We start from the raw sequence: 6557 nt of genomic DNA on the forward strand, positions 1-6557 counted from the left end.
ATTTGTAACAACTTGGATGGAACTGGAGAGTATTCTGCTAGGTGAAATAAGTCAGTCAGAGAAAGACAGATATCATATGATTCCACTCATATATGGAATTTGAGAAACTTAATGGAAGAACATAAGGGAAGTGAAGGAGAAATAAATTACAAAGAGGGAAGTAAACCGTAAGAGATTCTTAAATACAGAGAACAAACTGAGGGTTGTTGGGGATGGGGGATTGAGGGGGTGAGGGAAGTGGGTGATGGGCATTGAGGAGGGCACTTGTTAGGATGAGCACTGGGTGTTATATGTAAATGATGAATCATGAGAATCTACTCCTGAAGCCAAGGTACACTGTATGTTAGTTAACTTGACAATAAATTAAAAAAAAAAAAAAAGAATGGGAATGGAGGGGTGTCTGGGTGACTCAGTTGGTTAGGCATCCAACTCTTGATTTTGGCTCAGGTCATGATCTCATAATATGTGGAATTGAGCCTTGAGTTGGGTTCCATGCTGACAATGCAGAGCCTGCCTAGGATTCTCACTCTTTCTCCTTCTCCCCAACTCTCCCTCTCTCTCAAAATAAACCTTAAAAAAAGAACTGGAATGGAAAACCACAAATATGGTAAGACCATTCTGAGGTTTGTGGTGCAGGGAAGGAACTGGAGCTATCATCTTCTTGGGAAAATTTTACCCTTTGGTTAGTTCTTCTCTGTCCTTTTGCCCAGCAATTTGGACACCAAGTCACCTCTACTCACTCAGAGGAAACTGTCTGATTATAAAAGACCCGGATTTCTTGAGACATATCCCTTTGAGCGGGGGGAGAAGGCTTGATCTATTAGATAACATAAAAGAAATCGTGTTCTAATATATAAACAACTACTCTATGGGGTAGGTCAAATCTATTTTTCTTTACTTTATAGGTGAGAAATGAAGACTCAAAGAGGTTAAACATCTTACTCAAGGCTGAAAAGCTATTATGTATTACTGTAATTGTTGTAGGTTACAAAAACAGATGATCAAACAGCAATTTCATACAGATCAACTAATTGAAAATCCAGTGTCTTTGTTTAAATACTATTATGTACAAACATAGACAAAGCATAAACCTCCGACTCATGTATCTTTATTAAACTATATGAATAGCAATGAAAAAATCCTTAACGATTAGGGCACCTGGGTGATTCAGTCAGTTAAGCATCCACCTCTTGATTTTGGCTCAGGTCATGATCTCACGATCTTGACCCTCATCATCTCATGGTCTTGTGCCCCACGTAGGGCTGCCATGCTGATAGCATGGAGCCTGCTTGGGATTCTCTCTCTCTCTCTCTCTCTCTCTCTCTCTGCCCCTTCCATGCTTGCATGCTCTCTACCTCTCTCTCAAAATAAATGAACATTTAAAAAAATCTTAAATATAAAATAAAAAGAAAACTAAAAAAATACAAAAAAATCAATTTATCAACATTTTCTTAATGAAATAATGGAGTTTTGCTGAAAGAAAAACAATGAACTAGATATTTTACAACTGTTAATTTATCACTTCAATGAAACATTCAATTTAATAGTGTTTTCCCCCAGTTCAATAGTAAACAAGAAAAAAATTGTTTTAGGAAATTTTTATTGCATATTTACTATTGCATTTAATGGTCACGAAATCTTGAAAGTGTCTATGTATCCAGATGGAAAGATGAGAAGAACTCTCCCCACTGTCCCCAGGGAGACTTAAATTTGTCAATTCCTACATCTTTAGGTATGAAGAAAAAAAAACAAAACCAAGTTTACTCTACCTGTGCATTTGAAAATCCTGCATGGTCCAGGAAATCCACCTTGCCCTCTCTGCCCCACATCAAAAAGTTAATGTAAAAACTTGTCCCCATTGGTGATGGTACCACTTAGCAACCCAGAAAAAGCAAAAACTAAATAACAAAAAAACAAATAAGCTACTTTTGATGGCTCTTCAAATCCAAGGCTGTCCAGAAAAAAGAATCCCCACTGAAGATAAACCGAAGTTTTGAAAATGACAAAACAAAGGGGAACACAATTCGCAATGTGTAAAAGTGATATCAGATTCAATAAAGAGTAGGTATATACATTCTTAAAACTTCAGTATATTGCACTATAAAATATATACGTGTAAAGGAATTTAAAAGATAAACATAATGCAAAGTATAGAAAAGTGAGATTATATAAAAACAGGCTTTAAAAAGTAGAACTCCTAAAAATAAAAATGAAAAAATGGAGTTGAAACTTGAAAACTTAATTCCCTAAATGGGAAATTCATGACCTGAAATATAGAAACATACACAGAATGTGAATTTCAAAGAGTTTGAGGTACAGAGTATATGAAAGAGAGTTTAAGAGGCATGAAAGAAAGATGGGAGATGTCTTATGTGTAGTAGGAATGTTCAAAGGAAAGAGTGGGCAGGGGAAGCATGGGGATATTTCAGAACATAATGACAGAATTTTTTGAATTAGCGAAAAACATGAATGTTCAGGCTAAAGAACTATAGAACACCTCAAATAAAAAGAAAATATTTAGAGAGCCAGGTATTTTTAAAAATTATACTCAAAGAGAATGTTGGTTAAAAATAACAATAGAACTCATCAAGTTAAAAAACAGAACTCATCAAGTTAAAAAAATGTTTAATGTTTATTTTTGAGAGACAAGAGTGTGAGTAGGGAAGCAACAGAGAGGGAGGGAGACACAGAATTGGAAGCAGTCTCCAGGCTCTGAGCTGTGAGCACAGAGCCCAATGCAGGGCTCGAACTTATAAACCGTGAGATCATGACCTGACCCAAAGTCAGATGCTTAACCAATTGAGCCACCCAGGTGCCCCTGAACTCAAGTTTAGAGTCAACAGAACAGAGGTTTCAAAACTGTTAACCAAAGTTCCATACCCAGCTAAATTATTATTCAATTGGAAGGGTAAAATAAGGCAGAGAAAATCTACCTCTTCCCGATCCTTGTTGAAAGAGCTAGTAAAGGATTTACTCCAGGAAGTGGCAACTTGAATGGACAAGGAGGGAACAAGGAGAGAGTGGACTGGCAGATGAATGAGAAAAAGGACACTGGTCTCTGACCTCTTGCCTCATCTCCCCTATCTCTCCCCCATTGCAAAGGGCTTCTGCCTCCCCTCCTAATCTTGAAGTATGTTGCCCTCTGTCACATCCTTCCCATTTTATGGAATTTTCTTGTAGTTTAGACCTTCTTCCCTGGAGTAGCATCAGGCACAGCATGAATGACAGTAGGGTACTGGAGATGATCAATAAGGAAAATTTAAAAAAATAACCTGTTTAATATTCTCAAAACATTATCTCAACAGGGCTTATATTAGTTTTGTCAAAACAACTGTGTCCAGTGAGGTTTCTGGGGCACTTAAGTCCACGGAGATCTCAGCTTCCAGAGCCTTCTTGTTTAATCACATTTCAAACACACAAATTCAAACAGTAATAAACTTCCATGGCTCCATAGCAACTTTTAAGCACTAAGAATTGGGTGGCTCTCATTGGGTGGTTCTTTTGGATTCATTCGAGTTGTCTGAGAGGCCCTCACCTTCTGAATCTCTGCTTTCACGAAGCAGGAAAGGATGTAGAAACCTAAAAGACATGTGAAACTCTGCAGTTTGACAGTCTATGCTCTGTCCCTTGCCTTTTCCTTTTAAGTCCCTTTTGTTTGAATAGAGGGGGTGGGGAATTGGCAATTCAATTTTACCCGCAGTGAGTAATGAAATGCTTATTTCAGTACACAGAACTGGAAACACGGCTCTTCGAGATAAGCCTTCGAAGGTAAGTTACCCAACGGACAATACATTAGTGTTTCTGCAGAAGCTTTTTTCTAAAAAGGCTGCTTTTCACAATGTAGCATGAGATTTCTTAGCTTAGTCTGATAAACAACATTCAATGAGACAAATGCCATGGTTCCTATCTTTCAAAAAGGAAAACAATTAGGCACAGGGAAATTAGGGGCAGCAACAGCATGAGTCATCCAAAAGATCATGTGTCAGGTCCCGCCCCGGCGGGGCGGTATCGGTCCGTTCCTGAAGGAGGGAGAGAGAGTAGGGCACGAAGGGGCTCACAGAGAGTGAGGCAAGCCAAGTGATTTCTGATCAAGCCCGTTTATTGAGAAAATATCCACACCTTTATAGGGTTTGGGGCGGGAAACTGACCCAGGTTGGTTGCCAGGGAACAGAGTCAAATGATTATTAGAAAAAGGGAAACCAAAACTGAAATTTCAAACACAGCATCGAAAGGAGAGTCGCAGACTTGCAGTCTGCAACGCTGGGCAGGGGTGCTTGACACTGCATAAGCCCAAATGCGGTTGATCTTTTGTTCTGTTTGGCTCTTCTAGTCTGGCCAGCTCCAATCCTGAGTGGGAAATACACATCCCTGGCCTGTAGACAGTTAATCTTGTTTTTCTGGGCGCTCCCTACAGAGAGGGGCACTTCCTGCCGATAAGCTGAATCTATGCAGCTTCCCACAATCATGGTCCATGATTTCTTCTTCCGGAGGCCCTGTTTAGGTGGTAGATGAGGCCATGTAAAGAGAGGACCGATTCACAAGGGGTGTCCAATAATATGCTGAGGAACTTGACCTTAACGATGAGAGGGTTACAGGAAAATATTAAGGGCTTTTTTTTAACTAAATAAATTTGTCTTCATAAAAATTATGTGGCTCATTATTTAAAGGGAAAATGGTGCAAAAAAACCTTTGGAGGCTAGAAACCAAATTGACAGGTGTCACCTGACAGCAGAACCAAGGAGCGTGAAATCTATGACCTAGTGGAGGCCAAGGGCATGGTGCTTCACTGTAGAAAGCCTGGAATTGGAGGTGATGGGTACCCAGAAAATTAGGGTTTAGATAAAGTTAAAATAAGATCAGTTGAAATTCTAGGTAGAAAGAAGAAGGAGAAAAAGAAATAATTATTAACTCCAGGGGGAAAAAATAAATTATTTCAGGAAGGTAATAATCATGGCTTAGCTGTGAATTATATTTACATGGACATAATAATGCAAACACAGAATATTGACCTAATAAAGTTATGTGTGTAGTTAAAAGGGGAGAAGCTTGAAAGATCTATATACTCATCTTCCATAGTAGAAAGTCAAGAGATAGCATCTAAAACTAAAAATTAAGAATTACCTGCATAATGGGGCTCTTGAGTGGCTCCGTTGGTTAAGCTTCCAACTCTTGATTTCTGTTCAGGTCGTGATCTCACCGGCTGTGAGTTTGAGCGCTGCACCAACAGCGTGGAGCCTGCTTGGGTATCTCTCTCACCTTCTCTCTCTGCCCTTCCACTGCTCTCTGTCTTCCTCTCTCTCTTTCTCAATTAATAAATAAACTTAAAAAGAGAATTACCTGCATAACCATGTTTAGAGGGAAGAAATATGTAGATAAATACTAAAAGAAACAGCTAAAAAGTTTTAAATGGCTGCTTTTGGGAAGTGCAAAATATTGGATTCATATGTGAGAAGAGACTTCCATTTAATAGAACACCTTGTCAAACTTTGAGTTTTACTGCTATAATTTATGTAGTTTAGGAAGTTAAATTCTAATAACAAAAACATTAAACATACTCATCTCATACATTATTGTGAGGATTGCGAATAAGGTACGAAATTCTAATCCAATAAATTATGGTTCATAGTAAGTATTCATTACATGCTGGTTGTTTCTATTATTGTTGCTCTAAAATAATTTTAAACATTAAGCAATTGAGAAAAGTACAAAGAAAAACAATATAGTAAAAAGCCCACCATTGAATAATAAAGTGTCAACACTGAGTAATCATTATTTTAAGGACCCCTCTATACACAAATAGAGGGATGGATTAAAGTATAGGTGAACAGATAAAAATAATCTTATTAGGAGCTCCTAGGAGGCTCAGTTGGTGGAGTGTCTGACTATTGATTTCAGCTCAGGTCATGATCTCATGGTTTGTGTGTTCGAAGCTCACATTGGACTCTGCACTGACATTGTGGAACCTGCTTGGGATTCTTTCTCTCTCTCTGCCCATCCTCTGCTTGTGTGCTCTTTCTCTGTCTCTCAAAATAAATACATAAACTTAAAAGAAAGAAAGTACTGACTTGATTCAGGTATCTCCAGTTTTTCCATTAATGTCTTTTCTGCCCAGGTTACCACATTGCATTTAGTATTGATGTCTCCTTAGTCTTCTTTAGTTTGTAACAACTTCTAATCTTTGTTTCTCATGACTTTGACAATTTTGAAGGACACTGGTCCTGTATTTTGTAGAATGTCTATCAATTTGTATTATTAACATTTTCTTATGATTAGACCAGGGAAAATGAGTTTTGGGGAAGAATACCACAAAGATGACATGTTCTTATTGTCTCATATCAAGGTATATGAAATTAAAATTATATATTATTGATGCTTTTAACTTTGGTCCTTGGCCAAAAGACGGTGTATCACCAGGTAGAATGAAAATTATACAATTTAATTTCATGAATATAGTAGGAAAAATAAATAAAGAAAGGTCAAAAAAATCATTGAACTTTAGATGAGGTTTTCATAGTGAGAGATAGTAACTTCTAAAGTTCACTCAAGAGAAAAGCATT

General features: G+C 37.8%; 1 long non-coding RNA gene across 1 annotated transcript; it reads left to right on the forward strand.

The window, feature by feature from the left end:
- Nucleotides 1-515: 515 nt before the first annotated feature.
- LOC115306215 lies at nucleotides 516-5223 on the forward strand. The gene is made up of 3 exons (XR_003915248.1): nucleotides 516-607; nucleotides 3725-3768; nucleotides 5185-5223. It is a non-coding gene; the product is annotated as an uncharacterized LOC115306215 (long non-coding RNA).
- Nucleotides 5224-6557: the final 1334 nt, after the last annotated feature.

Source organism: Suricata suricatta, chromosome 11 (genome assembly GCF_006229205.1).
Source record: "Suricata suricatta isolate VVHF042 chromosome 11, meerkat_22Aug2017_6uvM2_HiC, whole genome shotgun sequence".
NCBI lineage: Eukaryota > Metazoa > Chordata > Mammalia > Carnivora > Herpestidae > Suricata > Suricata suricatta.